This window comes from Doryrhamphus excisus, chromosome 13, assembly GCF_030265055.1.
Source record: "Doryrhamphus excisus isolate RoL2022-K1 chromosome 13, RoL_Dexc_1.0, whole genome shotgun sequence".
Taxonomy (NCBI): Eukaryota; Metazoa; Chordata; class Actinopteri; order Syngnathiformes; family Syngnathidae; genus Doryrhamphus; species Doryrhamphus excisus.
In genome coordinates this window covers 3,635,621-3,647,776 of record NC_080478.1, presented here as the reverse complement: position 1 = coordinate 3,647,776, position 12,156 = coordinate 3,635,621, and the positions used below count along the sequence as shown (strand labels likewise).

Below are 12,156 nucleotides of genomic sequence, written 5' to 3'. Positions count from 1 at the left end.
ATTTTCACAGTGGACACTCTGCCCATAAGAGAGATCGGCAAAGTTCTCCAACGTTCAAGATCATCCTCAATCGATTTCAACAGTGGGGTATAATTCAAGCTGATCAGGTCTGACAGATTGGAGGAAATGTTGATGCCCAAATACCTGATATTCCCTGAACGCAGTGGTATAGAGGGGGTGCTCTGGAAAACAAAATTAATGGGCAATACTATGGATTTAGACCAGTTAATAGAGTAGTCCGAGAAGGTGCTAAAGTTATTGATGAGTGTGATAGCTTGGTGAAGTGAGAAGTGTGAGTTTTTTAGGAAGAGTAACACATCATCAGCATAAAGGCTTATCTTATGATGAACATTTGTTGTCTGGATCCCTTTAATATTTCCATGTTGTCGAATAGCAGCTGCAAGAGGTTCAATGAAGATAGCAAACAATGAGGGGGAGAGTGGACAACCTTGCCTAGTACCTCTTTGTAAAGTGAATTCTGGAGAGATCAGATTATTGGTTCGAACGGAGGCCTTTGGGATGCTATATAATATTTGGATCCACGTTCTAAATGACTCGCCAAAGCCAAATTTCTGTAGGGTTGCAAAGAGAAATTTCCAGTTAACTCTGTCGAATGCCTTTTCAGCGTCTAGTGAGACGATTGTGGTTTCCAAATTATGGATGATAGAGTGATCAATCAGATTAGTTAAGCGGCGTACATTGCTAACTGAGTGTCTCCCCTTGATAAATCCTGATTGATCGGGATGTATTATATGAGGAGTAACTTTTTCCAGTCTTCTAGCTAATACTTTGCATATTATTTTAAGATCCGCATTAATAAGGGAAATTGGACGATAACTGGAAGGTAATGTTGGGTCCTTTTCTGATTTTAGCAAAAGACTGATTGTAGCAGAATTCATATATGGGGGTAGGCGTGCATTTTCTTTTATTTCCTGAACCATTTTAAAAAAAACTGGGGCTAGCAGTGACCAGAATGTTTTATAAAATTCGGCAGGAAACCCGTCCGGTCCTGGTGCCTTGTTATTTGGCATTTCCTGTAGAGCATCATAAAGATCTGTTAGTGAAATGGGTAAGTCCAGGGTTGTCACCTGATTTTTTTCTAATTTTGGTAATTCTTTGGTAATTCCTTTTATGGTTTCTGCTCTTGCCTGACAGCAGAGGGCGCTGTTTGACACTTTTTGCTGTAGTCTAGTTTGGCCTGCGTCACCGTCAAATAGGATCTTTTCAGTTGACCTGGCAGCTTAGGCCATACTACCCTGAAAACGCCCGATCTCGTACGATCTCGGAAGCTAAGCAGGGCCGGGCCTGGTTAGTACTTGGATGCGAGACCGCCTGTGAATACCAGGTGCTGTAAGCTTTTTATGGTTTCTGCTCTTGCCTGACAGCAGAGGGCGCTGTTTGACACTTTTTGCTGTAGTCTAGTTTGGCCTGCGTCACCTTCAAATAGGATCTTTTCAGTTGACCTGGCAGCTTACTGCCATACTACCCTGAAAACGCCCGATCTCGTCCGATCTCGGAAGCTAAGCAGGGGCGGGCCTGGTTAGTACTTGGATGGGAGACCGCCTGGGAATAACAGGTGCTGTAAGCTTTTCATGGTTTCTGCTCTTGCCTGACAGCAGAGGGCGCTGTTTGACATGTTTTGCTGGAGTCTAGTTTGTCCTGCGTCGCCTTCAAATAGGATCTTTTCAGTTGCCTTGGCAGCTTTTGGCCATACTACCCTGAAAACGCCCGATCTCGGAAGCTAAGCAGGGGCGGGCCTGGTTAGTACTTGAATGGGAGACCGCCTGGGAATACCAGGTGCTGTAAGCTTTTTATGGTTTCTGCTCTTGCCTGACAGCAGAGGGCGCTGTTTGACACTTTTTGCTGGAGTCTAGTTTGGCCTGCGTCGCCTTCAAATAGGATCTTTTCAGTTGCCCTTGCAGCTTACGGCCATACTACCCTGAAAACGCCCGATCTCGTCCGATCTCGGAAGCTAAGCAGGGGTGGTCCTGGTTAGTACTTGGATGGGAGACCGCCTGGGATTACCAGGTGCTGTAAGCTTTTTATGGTTTCTGCTCTTGCCTGACAGCAGAGGGCGCTGTTTGACACTTTTTGCTGGAGTCTAGTTTGGCCTGCGTCGCCTTCAAATAGGATCTTTTCAGTTGTCCGGGCAGCTTACGGCCATACTACCCTGAAAACGCCCGATCTCGTCCGATCTCGGAAGCTAAGCAGGGGCGGGCCTGGTTAGTACTTGGATGGGAGACCGCCTGGGAATACCAGGTGCTGTAAGCTTTTCATGGTTTCTGCTCTTGCCTGACAGCAGAGGGCGCTGTTTGACACTTTTTGCTGGAGTCTAGTTTGGCCTGCGTCTTCTTCAAATAGGATCTTTTCAGTTGCCCTGGCAGCTTACGGCCATACTACCCTGAAAACGCCCGATCTCGTCCGATCTCGGAAGCTAAGCAGGGGTGGGCCTGGTTAGTACTTGGATGGGAGACCGCCTGGGAATACCAGGTGCTGTAAGCCTTTTATGGTTTCTGCTCTTGCCTGACAGCAGAGGGCGCTTTTTGACACTTTTTGCTGGATCTAGTTTGGCCTGCGTCGCCTTCAAATAAGATCTTTTCAGTTGTCCTGGCAGCTTACGGCCATACTCCCCTGAAAACGCCTGATTTCGGAAGCTAAGCAGGGGAGGGCCTGGTTAGTACTTGGATGGGAGACCGCCTGGGAATACCAGGTGCTGTAAGCTTTTTATGGTTTCTGCTCTTGCCTGACAGCAGAGGGCGCTGTTTGACACTTTTTGCTGGAGTCTAGTTTGGCCTGCGTCTTCTTCAAATAGGATCTTTTCAGTTGACCTTGCAGCTTATGGCCATACTACCCTGAAAACGCCCGATCTCGTCCGATCTCGGAAGATAAGCAGTGGCGGGCCTGGTTAGTACTTGGATGGGAGACCGCCTGGGAATACCAGGTGCTGTAAGCTTTTTATGGTTTCTGCTCTAGCCTGACAGCAGAGGGCGCTGTTTGACACTTTTTGCTGGATCTAGTTTGGCCTGCGTCGCCTTCAAATAAGATCTTTTCAGTTGTCCCGGCAGCTTACGGCCATACTACCCTGAAAACGCCCGATCTCGTCCGATCTCGGAAGCTAAGCAGGGGCGGGCCTGGTTAGTACTTGGATGGGAGACCGCCTGGGAATACCAGGTGCTGTAAGCTTTTTATGGTTTCTGCTCTTGCCTGACAGCAGAGGGCGCTGTTTGACACTTTTTGCTGGAGTCTAGTTTGGCCTGCGTCGCCTTCAAATAGGATCTTTTCAGTTGCCCTTGCAGCTTACGGCCATACTACCCTGAAAACGCCCGATCTCGTCCGATCTCGGAAGCTAAGCAGGGGCGGGCCTGGTTAGTACTTGGATGGGAGACCGCCTGGGATTACCAGGTGCTGTAAGCTTTTTATGGTTTCTGCTCTTGCCTGACAGCAGAGGGCGCTGTTTGACACTTTTTGCTGGAGTCTAGTTTGGCCTGCGTCTTCTTCAAATAGGATCTTTTCAGTTGACCTGGCAGCTTATGGCCATACTACCCTGAAAACGCCCGATCTCGTCCGATCTCGGAAGCTAAGCAGGGGCGGGCCTGGTTAGTACTTGGATGGGAGACCGCCTGGGAATACCAGGTGCTGTAAGCTTTTTATGGTTTCTGCTCTAGCCTGACAGCAGAGGGCGCTGTTTGACACTTTTTGCTGGATCTAGTTTGGCCTGCGTCGCCTTCAAATAAGATCTTTTCAGTTGTCCTGGCAGCTTACGGCCATACTACCCTGAAAACGCCCGATCTCGTCCGATCTCGGAAGCGAAGCAGGGGCGGGCCTGGTTAGTACTTGGATGGGAGACCGCCTGGGAATACCAGGTGCTGTAAGCTTTTTATGGTTTCTGCTCTTGCCTGACAGCAGAGGGCGCTGTTTGACACTTTTTGCTGGAGTCTAGTTTGGCCTGCGTCGCCTTCAAATAGGATCTTTTCAGTTGATGTGGCAGCTTACGGCCATACTACCCTGAAAACGCCCGATCTCGTCCGATCTCGGAAGCTAAGCGGGGGCGGGCCTGGTTAGTACTTGGATGGGAGACCGCCTGGGAATACCAGGTGCTGTAAGCTTTTTATGGTTTCTGCTCTTGCCTGACAGCAGAGGGCGCTGTTTGACACTTTTTGCTGGAGTCTAGTTTGGCCTGCGTCTTCTTCAAATAGGATCTTTTCAGTTGCCCTGGCAGCTTACGGCCATACTACCCTGAAAACGCCCGATCTCGTCCGATCTCGGAAGCTAAGCAGGGGTGGGCCTGGTTAGTACTTGGATAGGAGACTGCCTGGGAATACCAGGTGCTGTAAGCCTTTTATGGTTTCTGCTCTTGCCTGACAGCAGAGGGCGCTGTTTGACACTTTTTGCTGGAGTCTAGTTTGGCCTGCGTCGCCTTCAAATAGGATCTTTACAGTTGCCCTGGCAGCTTACGGCCACACTACCCTGAAAACGCCTGATCTCGGAAGCTAAGCAGGGGAGGGCCTGGTTAGTACTTGGATGGGAGACCGCCTGGGAATACCAGGTGCTGTAAGCTTTTTATGGTTTCTGCTCTTGCCTGACAGCAGAGGGCGCTGTTTGACACTTTTTGCTGGAGTCAAGTTTGGCCTGCGTCTTCTTCAAATAGGATCTTTTCAGTTGCCCTGGCAGCTTACGGCCATACTACCCTGAAAACGCCCGATCTCGCCCGATCTCGTCCGATCTCGGAAGCTAAGCAGGGGTGGGCCTGGTTTGTACTTGGATGGGAGACCGCCTGGGAATACCAGGTGCTGTAAGCCTTTTATGGTTTCTGCTCTTGCCTGACAGCAGAGGGCGCTGTTTGACACTTTTTGCTGGAGTCTAGTTTGGCCTGCGTCGCCTTCAAATAGGATCTGTACAGTTGCCCTGGCAGCTTACGGCCACACTACCCTGAAAACGACTGATCTCGGAAGCTAAGCAGGGGAGGGCCTGGTTAGTACTTGGATGGGAGACCGCCTGGGAATACCAGGTGCTGTAAGCTTTTTATGGTTCTGCTCTAGCCTGACAGCAGAGGGCGCTGTTTGACACTTTTTGCTGGAGTCTAGTTTGGCCTGCGTCGCCTTCAAATAGGATCTTTTCAGTTGATGTGGCAGCTTACGGCCATACTACCCTGAAAACGCCCGATCTCGTCCGATCTCGGAAGCTAAGCAGGGGCGGGCCTGGTTAGTACTTGGATGGGAGACCGCCTTGGAATACCAGGTGCTGTAAGCTTTTTATGGTTTCTGCTCTTGCCTGACAGCAGAGGGCGCTGTTTGACACTTTTTGCTGGAGTCTAGTTTGGCCTGCGTCGCCTTCAAATAGGATCTTTTCAGTTGCCCTTGCAGCTTACGGCCATACTACCCTGAAAACGCCCGATCTCGGAAGCTAAGCAGGGGCGGGCCTGGTTAGTACTTGGATGGGAGACCGCCTGTGAATACCCGGTGCTGTAAGCTTTTTATGGTTTCTGCTCTTGCCTGACAGCAGAGGGCGCTGTTTGACACTTTTTGCTGTAGTCTAGTTTGGCCTGCGTCACCTTCAAATAGGATCTTTTCAGTTGACCTGGCAGCTTACGGCCATACTACCCTGAAAACGCCCGCTCTCGTCCGATCTCGGAAGCTAAGCAGGGGCGGGCCTGGTTAGTACTTGGATGGGAGACCGCCTGGGAATACCAGGTGCTGTAAGCTTTTTATGGTTTCTGCTCTAGCCTGACAGCAGAGGGCGCTGTTTGACACTTTTTGCTGGATCTAGTTTGGCCTGGGTCGCCTTCAAATAAGATCTTTTCAGTTGTCCTGGCAGCTTATGGCCATACTACCCTGAAAACGCCCGATCTCGTCCGATCTCGGAAGCTAAGCAGGGGCGGGCCTGGTTAGTACTTGGATGGGAGACCGCCTGGGAATACCAGGTGCTGTAAGCTTTTTATGGTTTCTGCTCTTGCCTGACAGCAGAGGGCGCTGTTTGCCACTTTTTTCTGGAGTCTAGTTTGGCCTGCGTCGCCTTCAAATAGGACCTTTTCAGTTGCCCTGGCAGCTTACGGCCATACTACCCTGAAAAAGCCCGATCTCGTCAGATCTCGGAAGCTAAGCATGGGCGGGCCTGGTTAGTACTTGGATGGGAGACCGCCTGGGAATAGCAGGTGCTGTAAGCTTTTTATGGTTTCTGCCAGGGGTGTGGAGCCACATCAATTTTTGTGGCTCCGGCTCCGGCTCCGGCTCCGGGCAAAATGGTGTGGCTCCTTGTGGCTCCGGCTCCGGCTCCGGCTCCGGCTAGGTCTATTTTTCACCAAGTTAAAGAGTAACTTATAGCGCATTTTAACGGTTTTGAGCAAGCAAAAACAGCCTTTTCTTTTCTCATCGAATGTATTTTGTATTAACCAACACATCTTTACAGAAAAATGGAACCATGTTGCCCAAAATCGCTAAAACATGGGAAAGACGTAAAAGTGAGTCATTGGCTTTCACAGCAACTCAGAACTTTTCACATCATGCATCTCTCACTGCAAGCACTCGCGTTTTACTCATTGGAACGTATGAGGAGCATTGCCTCCACGATGTCTTCCTTCATCCGGGATCTAAGGTCCGTTAGCAGAAGTTTCATGGCCGAGAACAGCCGTTCGACTGACACTTGTGTCGTGGGTAGAGCGGCCAGGGCGAGGCTGGTCGTCTGAACGGCCGCTGGGTACTTGCCGATGATGCTCCAGACGTCTTTTCCCTTCAGTCGTCCGAGATTCTTCATCTCATGCACTGCATCCGTCACCGAAGAGGGTGTTTGCATCACTGCATGACGCCCGCGTTCGAGCCGGTCCAACTCCTGTTCAAATGGGTCGTCTTCTTGCTCGGAGCTCGCGCTGCTCAGCTGATGCTCTGCTGCAGTAGAAGCTCCAGAGTTCTCTATGTGATGAACCCTGTGAGCGATCTTGATGAAGGCATCTTCGGCACGTTGCAGTCTCTCGCCTAGTAGGATCCTGTACCGGGCGTCGGCGAAGACGGCAGCCAACACGGCATCCGACTCGAGCAGTGTCTCTTCCCGCCCTCGCATGGAGGAGGCGATAGCGGCGCCGATGCCCCCGTTCTTCTCCAGTCCGTCCCGCAGCTTCAGCCACTCTTTGAGAAACGTCCCTGGTGTGAGCTCACTGCTCTGTAACCGAATGGTCACGATGTATGGGTCCTTGAGGACGTCAGCAAGTTGTTGGATTCGCTGCCATTTTTCGTCCGACAGGTGCAAGTCCGGCGCGACAGCAGCATAATCTTGCACCACCTCCCGGAGTTCCAGCAGGCGGTTCACCATGGCGTAGCTGCTGCCCCACCTTGTTGGCACGTCGATGATCGGGAGCAGATGACCTTTCTTTTTCAGAGATGCCACCATGTTCGGCGCCCTGAGCTTCTTCACGACGCTTCGGGCATGCTCCAACACCGCATGTGCACCTCGTTGCTTCAATCCGTCGCGTACAGCCAGCTGTAGGGTGTGAACACCACATCGCGTCATGTGGACATTGGTGTTTGCGCCAGCTGCTGGGCGCGAGCCTGTGGACGTGTCGAAGTGATCCACAATCAGGTCGCGGAGTGTTTCGTCATCACCAACCTCGTCCTCTTCTTGATCTCCCTGATCATCCGCACTTCCCTCCTCTAGCAATTCACTGCTCCTCTCTTCATCACTCTGGTTCAATAGCTCTACGGTTTTCACCATCGCCCTGGCATTGTCCGTGACCACAGCAAGCACTTGATCTTTGTTGAGCTCGTACCTCTCCAGCGCTTTCTTGAGCAGCTCCAGCGTTTCCTTCGCAGTGTGCTTGCCGGCACAGTCCGTGACAGCTAGTGTCTTGATTGTCGGCTTCCCGTCGTGAAAAAACTGGGCGTTGATAGCCAGGTAACTGGAGCCAAGCCGGGTTGCTCCGTCCATCTTCAAGTACACAGGTTTGTTCCTCATGATGCTGATGAGGCCAGACTCCAGTTGCCGAGCCCGATTGATCACCATCTCGCGAACGGCGTTCCTGTCCAGGCTGACGTGCAGCTGCCTCGCGATGGACCCGGCGATGGCACCGAAGCCGGCCGAGGACGAGAAGAAGGAGAGCGGCAAGGAGTCCTTTACCACCATGCTCACAAGTCCGTCGGTGAACTTGCGTAAGGCGGAATGGAATGATTCGAGTTTCGGAGGTCGGAGCCACAGGAGCCACAAAGTCAGAGTGGCTCCGGCTCCGGCTCCGGCTCCGGGCAAATCGTGTGGCTCCGAGTGGCTCCGGCTCCGGCTCCGGCTCCGGCTCCACACCCCTGGTTTCTGCTCTTGCCTGACAGCAGAGGGCGCTGTTTGACACTTTTTGCTGGAGTCTAGTTTGGCCTGCGTCGCCTTCAAATAGGATCTTTTCAGTTGCCCTTGCAGCTTACGGCCATACTACCCTGAAAACGCCCGATCTCGTCCGATCTCGGAAGCTAAGCAGGGGCGGGCCTGGTTAGTACTTGGATGGGAGACCGCCTGGGATTACCAGGTGCTGTAAGCTTTTTATGGTTTCTGCTCTTGCCTGACAGCAGAGGGCGCTGTTTGACACTTTTTGCTGGAGTCTAGTTTGGCCTGCGTCTTCTTCAAATAGGATCTTTTCAGTTGACCTTGCAGCTTATGGCCATACTACCCTGAAAACGCCCGATCTCGTCCGATCTCGGAAGATAAGCAGTGGCGGGCCTGGTTAGTACTTGGATGGGAGACCGCCTGGGAATACCAGGTGCTGTAAGCTTTTTATGGTTTCTGCTCTAGCCTGACAGCAGAGGGCGCTGTTTGACACTTTTTGCTGGATCTAGTTTGGCCTGCGTCGCCTTCAAATAAGATCTTTTCAGTTGTCCCGGCAGCTTACGGCCATACTACCTTGAAAACGCCCGATCTCGTCCGATCTCGGAAGCTAAGCAGGGGCGGGCCTGGTTAGTACTTGGATGGGAGACCGCCTGGGAATACCAGGTGCTGTAAGCTTTTTATGGTTTCTGCTCTTGCCTGACAGCAGAGGGCGCTGTTTGACACTTTTTGCTGGAGTCTAGTTTGGCCTGCGTCGCCTTCAAATAGGATCTTTTCAGTTGATGTGGCAGCTTAGGGCCATACTACCCTGAAAACGCCCGATCTCGTCCGATCTCGGAAGCTAAGCAGGGGCGGGCCTGGTTAGTACTTGGATGGGAGACCGCCTGGGATTACCAGGTGCTGTAAGCTTTTTATGGTTTCTGCTCTTGCCTGACAGCAGAGGGCGCTGTTTGACACTTTTTGCTGGAGTCTAGTTTGGCCTGCGTCTTCTTCAAATAGGATCTTTTCAGTTGACCTGGCAGCTTATGGCCATACTACCCTGAAAACGCCCGATCTCGTCCGATCTCGGAAGCTAAGCAGGGGTGGGCCTGGTTAGTACTTGGATGGGAGACCGCCTGGGAATACCAGGTGCTGCAAGCCTTTTATGGTTTCTGCTCTTGCCTGACAGCAGAGGGCGCTGTTTGACACTTTTTGCTGTAGTCTAGTTTGGCCTGCGTCACCGTCAAATAGGATCTTTTCAGTTGACCTGGCAGCTTAGGCCATACTACCCTGAAAACGCCCGATCTCGTACGATCTCGGAAGCTAAGCAGGGCCGGGCCTGGTTAGTACTTGGATGCGAGACCGCCTGTGAATACCAGGTGCTGTAAGCTTTTTATGGTTTCTGCTCTTGCCTGACAGCAGAGGGCGCTGTTTGACACTTTTTGCTGTAGTCTAGTTTGGCCTGCGTCACCTTCAAATAGGATCTTTTCAGTTGACCTGGCAGCTTACGGCCATACTACCCTGAAAACGCCCGATCTCGTCCGATCTCGGAAGCTAAGCAGGGGCGGGCCTGGTTAGTACTTGGATGGGAGACCGCCTGGGAATACCAGGTGCTGTAAGCTTTTCATGGTTTCTGCTCTTGCCTGACAGCAGAGGGCGCTGTTTGACATGTTTTGCTGGAGTCTAGTTTGTCCTGCGTCGCCTTCAAATAGGATCTTTTCAGTTGCCTTGGCAGCTTTTGGCCGTACTACCCTGAAAACGCCCGATCTCGGAAGCTAAGCAGGGGCGGGCCTGGTTAGTACTTGAATGGGAGACCGCCTGGGAATACCAGGTGCTGTAAGCTTTTTATGGTTTCTGCTCTTGCCTGACAGCAGAGGGCGCTGTTTGACACTTTTTGCTGGAGTCTCGTTTGGCCTGCGTCGCCTTCAAATAGGATCTTTTCAGTTGCCCTGGCAGCTTACGGCCACACTACCCTGAAAACGCCTGATCTCGGAAGCTAAGCAGGGGAGGGCCTGGTTAGTACTTGGATGGGAGACCGCCTGGGAATACCAGGTGCTGTAAGCTTTTTATGGTTTCTGCTCTTGCCTGACAGCAGAGGGCGCTGTTTGACACTTTTTGCTGGAGTCAAGTTTGGCCTGCGTCTTCTTCAAATAGGATCTTTTCAGTTGCCCTGGCAGCTTACGGCCATACTACCCTGAAAACGCCCGATCTCGCCCGATCTCGTCCGATCTCGGAAGCTATGCAGGGGTGGGCCTGGTTTGTACTTGGATGGGAGACCGCCTGGGAAAACCAGGTGCTGTAAGCCTTTTATGGTTTCTGCTCTTGCCTGACAGCAGAGGGCGCTGTTTGACACTTTTTGCTGGAGTCTAGTTTGGCCTGCGTCGCCTTCAAATAGGATCTGTACAGTTGCCCTGGCAGCTTACGGCCACACTACCCTGAAAACGACTGATCTCGGAAGCTAAGCAGGGGAGGGCCTGGTTAGTACTTGGATGGGAGACCGCCTGGGAATACCAGGTGCTGTAAGCTTTTTATGGTTTCTGCTCTTGCCTGACAGCAGAGGGCGCTGTTTGACACTTTTTGCTGGAGTCTAGTTTGGCCTGCGTCGCCTTCAAATAGGATCTTTTCAGTTGATGTGGCAGCTTACGGCCATACTACCCTGAAAACGCCCGATCTCGTCTGATCTCGGAAGCTAAGCAGGGGCGGGCCTGGTTAGTACTTGGATGGGAGACCGCCTGGGAATACCAGGTGCTGTAAGCTTTTTATGGTTTCTGCTCTTGCCTGACAGCAGAGGGCGCTGTTTGACACTTTTTGCTGGAGTCTAGTTTGGCCTGCGTCGCCTTCAAATAGGATCTTTTCAGTTGCCCTCGCAGCTTACGGCCATACTACCCTGAAAACGCCCGATCTCGGAAGCTAAGCAGGGGCGGTCCTGGTTAGTACTTGGATGGGAGACCGCCTGGGATTACCAGGTGCTGTAAGCTTTTTATGGTTTCTGCTCTTGCCTGACAGCAGAGGGCGCTGTTTGACACTTTTTGCTGGAGTCTAGTTTGTCCTGCGTCGCCTTCAAATAAGATCTTTTCAGTTGTCCTGGCAGCTTACGGCCATACCACCCTGAAAATGCCTGATCTCGTCCGATCTCGGAAGCTAAGCAGGGGCGGGCCTGGTTAGTACTTGGATGGGAGACCGCCTGGGAATACCAGGTGCTGTAAGCTTTTCATGGTTTCTGCTCTTGCCTGACAGCAGAGGGCGCTGTTTGACACTTTTTGCTGGAGTCTAGTTTGGCCTGCGTCTTCTTCAAATAGGATCTTTTCAGTTGCCCTGGCAGCTTACGGCCATACTACCCTGAAAACGCCCGATCTCGCCCGATCTCGTCCGATCTCGGAAGCTAAGCAGGGGTGGGCCTGGTTAGTACTTGGATGGGAGACCGCCTGGGAATACCAGGTGCTGTAAGCTTTTTATGGTTTCTGCTCTTGCCTGACAGCAGAGGGCGCTGTTTGACACTTTTTGCTGGAGTCTAGTTTGGCCTGCGTCGCCTTCAAATAGGATCTTTTCAGTTGATGTGGCAGCTTACGGCCATACTACCCTGAAAACGCCCGATCTCGTCCCATCTCGGAAGCTAAGCAGGGGCGGGCCTGGTTAGTACTTGGATGGGAGACCGCCTGGGAATACCAGGTGCTGTAAGCTTTTTATGGTTTCTGCTCTTGTCTGACAGCAGAGGGCGCTGTTTGACACTTTTTGCTGGAGTCTAGTTTGGCCTGCGTCTTCTTCAAATAGGATCTTTTCAGTTGCCCTGGCAGCTTACGGCCATAGTACCCTGAAAACGCCCGATCTCGTCCGATCTCGGAAGCTAAGCAGGGGTGGGCCTGGTTAGTACTTGGATGGGAGACC

The 12,156-nt window shown here is 51.9% G+C and overlaps 25 non-coding genes and 14 pseudogenes across 25 annotated transcripts in view; all 39 read left to right on the top strand.

Moving 5' to 3' along the window:
- The first annotated feature begins 1,239 nt into the window (after nt 1-1,239).
- Nucleotides 1,240-1,357, top strand: LOC131141142 (5S ribosomal RNA; annotated as a pseudogene).
- A 112-nt stretch (nt 1,358-1,469) lies between these two features.
- On the top strand, nt 1,470-1,588 carry LOC131097771 (5S ribosomal RNA). Its single transcript, XR_009116664.1, has one exon. It is a non-coding gene; the product is annotated as a 5S ribosomal RNA (ribosomal RNA).
- Nucleotides 1,589-1,700: 112 nt separating this feature from the next.
- On the top strand, nt 1,701-1,809 carry LOC131141936 (5S ribosomal RNA; annotated as a pseudogene).
- Nucleotides 1,810-1,921: 112 nt separating this feature from the next.
- On the top strand, nt 1,922-2,040 carry LOC131098777 (5S ribosomal RNA). The gene has a single exon (XR_009117635.1). It is a non-coding gene; the product is annotated as a 5S ribosomal RNA (ribosomal RNA).
- A 112-nt stretch (nt 2,041-2,152) lies between these two features.
- On the top strand, nt 2,153-2,271 carry LOC131099347 (5S ribosomal RNA). Its single transcript, XR_009118181.1, has one exon. It is a non-coding gene; the product is annotated as a 5S ribosomal RNA (ribosomal RNA).
- A 112-nt stretch (nt 2,272-2,383) lies between these two features.
- On the top strand, nt 2,384-2,502 carry LOC131097879 (5S ribosomal RNA). The gene has a single exon (XR_009116767.1). It is a non-coding gene; the product is annotated as a 5S ribosomal RNA (ribosomal RNA).
- Nucleotides 2,503-2,613: 111 nt separating this feature from the next.
- Nucleotides 2,614-2,722, top strand: LOC131141945 (5S ribosomal RNA; annotated as a pseudogene).
- A 112-nt stretch (nt 2,723-2,834) lies between these two features.
- On the top strand, nt 2,835-2,953 carry LOC131098142 (5S ribosomal RNA). The gene has a single exon (XR_009117022.1). It is a non-coding gene; the product is annotated as a 5S ribosomal RNA (ribosomal RNA).
- A 111-nt stretch (nt 2,954-3,064) lies between these two features.
- Nucleotides 3,065-3,183, top strand: LOC131099336 (5S ribosomal RNA). The gene has a single exon (XR_009118170.1). It is a non-coding gene; the product is annotated as a 5S ribosomal RNA (ribosomal RNA).
- A 112-nt stretch (nt 3,184-3,295) lies between these two features.
- LOC131097591 (5S ribosomal RNA) lies at nt 3,296-3,414 on the top strand. The gene has a single exon (XR_009116489.1). It is a non-coding gene; the product is annotated as a 5S ribosomal RNA (ribosomal RNA).
- Nucleotides 3,415-3,526: 112 nt separating this feature from the next.
- Nucleotides 3,527-3,645, top strand: LOC131100979 (5S ribosomal RNA). Its single transcript, XR_009119147.1, has one exon. It is a non-coding gene; the product is annotated as a 5S ribosomal RNA (ribosomal RNA).
- Nucleotides 3,646-3,756: 111 nt separating this feature from the next.
- Nucleotides 3,757-3,875, top strand: LOC131141206 (5S ribosomal RNA). Its single transcript, XR_009132508.1, has one exon. It is a non-coding gene; the product is annotated as a 5S ribosomal RNA (ribosomal RNA).
- A 112-nt stretch (nt 3,876-3,987) lies between these two features.
- Nucleotides 3,988-4,106, top strand: LOC131100481 (5S ribosomal RNA). The gene has a single exon (XR_009119097.1). It is a non-coding gene; the product is annotated as a 5S ribosomal RNA (ribosomal RNA).
- A 112-nt stretch (nt 4,107-4,218) lies between these two features.
- On the top strand, nt 4,219-4,337 carry LOC131099520 (5S ribosomal RNA). The gene has a single exon (XR_009118347.1). It is a non-coding gene; the product is annotated as a 5S ribosomal RNA (ribosomal RNA).
- Nucleotides 4,338-4,449: 112 nt separating this feature from the next.
- LOC131141259 (5S ribosomal RNA) lies at nt 4,450-4,558 on the top strand (annotated as a pseudogene).
- A 112-nt stretch (nt 4,559-4,670) lies between these two features.
- LOC131099481 (5S ribosomal RNA) lies at nt 4,671-4,799 on the top strand (annotated as a pseudogene).
- Nucleotides 4,800-4,911: 112 nt separating this feature from the next.
- Nucleotides 4,912-5,020, top strand: LOC131142235 (5S ribosomal RNA; annotated as a pseudogene).
- Nucleotides 5,021-5,131: 111 nt separating this feature from the next.
- On the top strand, nt 5,132-5,250 carry LOC131142816 (5S ribosomal RNA). The gene has a single exon (XR_009132882.1). It is a non-coding gene; the product is annotated as a 5S ribosomal RNA (ribosomal RNA).
- Nucleotides 5,251-5,362: 112 nt separating this feature from the next.
- Nucleotides 5,363-5,471, top strand: LOC131140917 (5S ribosomal RNA; annotated as a pseudogene).
- A 112-nt stretch (nt 5,472-5,583) lies between these two features.
- Nucleotides 5,584-5,702, top strand: LOC131097601 (5S ribosomal RNA). The gene has a single exon (XR_009116499.1). It is a non-coding gene; the product is annotated as a 5S ribosomal RNA (ribosomal RNA).
- Nucleotides 5,703-5,813: 111 nt separating this feature from the next.
- On the top strand, nt 5,814-5,932 carry LOC131100968 (5S ribosomal RNA). The gene has a single exon (XR_009119146.1). It is a non-coding gene; the product is annotated as a 5S ribosomal RNA (ribosomal RNA).
- Nucleotides 5,933-6,044: 112 nt separating this feature from the next.
- Nucleotides 6,045-6,163, top strand: LOC131099799 (5S ribosomal RNA). Its single transcript, XR_009118571.1, has one exon. It is a non-coding gene; the product is annotated as a 5S ribosomal RNA (ribosomal RNA).
- Nucleotides 6,164-8,390: 2,227 nt separating this feature from the next.
- Nucleotides 8,391-8,509, top strand: LOC131097590 (5S ribosomal RNA). The gene has a single exon (XR_009116488.1). It is a non-coding gene; the product is annotated as a 5S ribosomal RNA (ribosomal RNA).
- A 112-nt stretch (nt 8,510-8,621) lies between these two features.
- On the top strand, nt 8,622-8,740 carry LOC131098141 (5S ribosomal RNA). The gene has a single exon (XR_009117021.1). It is a non-coding gene; the product is annotated as a 5S ribosomal RNA (ribosomal RNA).
- A 111-nt stretch (nt 8,741-8,851) lies between these two features.
- On the top strand, nt 8,852-8,970 carry LOC131140884 (5S ribosomal RNA). Its single transcript, XR_009132474.1, has one exon. It is a non-coding gene; the product is annotated as a 5S ribosomal RNA (ribosomal RNA).
- A 112-nt stretch (nt 8,971-9,082) lies between these two features.
- LOC131098889 (5S ribosomal RNA) lies at nt 9,083-9,201 on the top strand. Its single transcript, XR_009117735.1, has one exon. It is a non-coding gene; the product is annotated as a 5S ribosomal RNA (ribosomal RNA).
- Nucleotides 9,202-9,313: 112 nt separating this feature from the next.
- On the top strand, nt 9,314-9,432 carry LOC131143019 (5S ribosomal RNA). Its single transcript, XR_009133075.1, has one exon. It is a non-coding gene; the product is annotated as a 5S ribosomal RNA (ribosomal RNA).
- Nucleotides 9,433-9,544: 112 nt separating this feature from the next.
- On the top strand, nt 9,545-9,662 carry LOC131141141 (5S ribosomal RNA; annotated as a pseudogene).
- A 112-nt stretch (nt 9,663-9,774) lies between these two features.
- Nucleotides 9,775-9,893, top strand: LOC131099325 (5S ribosomal RNA). The gene has a single exon (XR_009118159.1). It is a non-coding gene; the product is annotated as a 5S ribosomal RNA (ribosomal RNA).
- Nucleotides 9,894-10,005: 112 nt separating this feature from the next.
- On the top strand, nt 10,006-10,114 carry LOC131142312 (5S ribosomal RNA; annotated as a pseudogene).
- Nucleotides 10,115-10,226: 112 nt separating this feature from the next.
- LOC131141258 (5S ribosomal RNA) lies at nt 10,227-10,335 on the top strand (annotated as a pseudogene).
- Nucleotides 10,336-10,447: 112 nt separating this feature from the next.
- LOC131100333 (5S ribosomal RNA) lies at nt 10,448-10,576 on the top strand (annotated as a pseudogene).
- A 112-nt stretch (nt 10,577-10,688) lies between these two features.
- On the top strand, nt 10,689-10,797 carry LOC131142234 (5S ribosomal RNA; annotated as a pseudogene).
- Nucleotides 10,798-10,909: 112 nt separating this feature from the next.
- Nucleotides 10,910-11,028, top strand: LOC131100363 (5S ribosomal RNA). The gene has a single exon (XR_009119083.1). It is a non-coding gene; the product is annotated as a 5S ribosomal RNA (ribosomal RNA).
- A 112-nt stretch (nt 11,029-11,140) lies between these two features.
- LOC131142321 (5S ribosomal RNA) lies at nt 11,141-11,249 on the top strand (annotated as a pseudogene).
- A 112-nt stretch (nt 11,250-11,361) lies between these two features.
- LOC131141182 (5S ribosomal RNA) lies at nt 11,362-11,480 on the top strand. The gene has a single exon (XR_009132505.1). It is a non-coding gene; the product is annotated as a 5S ribosomal RNA (ribosomal RNA).
- Nucleotides 11,481-11,592: 112 nt separating this feature from the next.
- On the top strand, nt 11,593-11,721 carry LOC131098870 (5S ribosomal RNA; annotated as a pseudogene).
- Nucleotides 11,722-11,833: 112 nt separating this feature from the next.
- Nucleotides 11,834-11,952, top strand: LOC131098677 (5S ribosomal RNA). The gene has a single exon (XR_009117542.1). It is a non-coding gene; the product is annotated as a 5S ribosomal RNA (ribosomal RNA).
- Nucleotides 11,953-12,064: 112 nt separating this feature from the next.
- Nucleotides 12,065-12,156, top strand: part of LOC131098333 (5S ribosomal RNA) — a 119-nt gene continuing 27 nt past the window's right edge. The window contains exon 1 of the ribosomal RNA XR_009117209.1: nt 12,065-12,156. This exon is cut by the window's right edge and continues 27 nt beyond it. This is a non-coding gene — a ribosomal RNA (5S ribosomal RNA).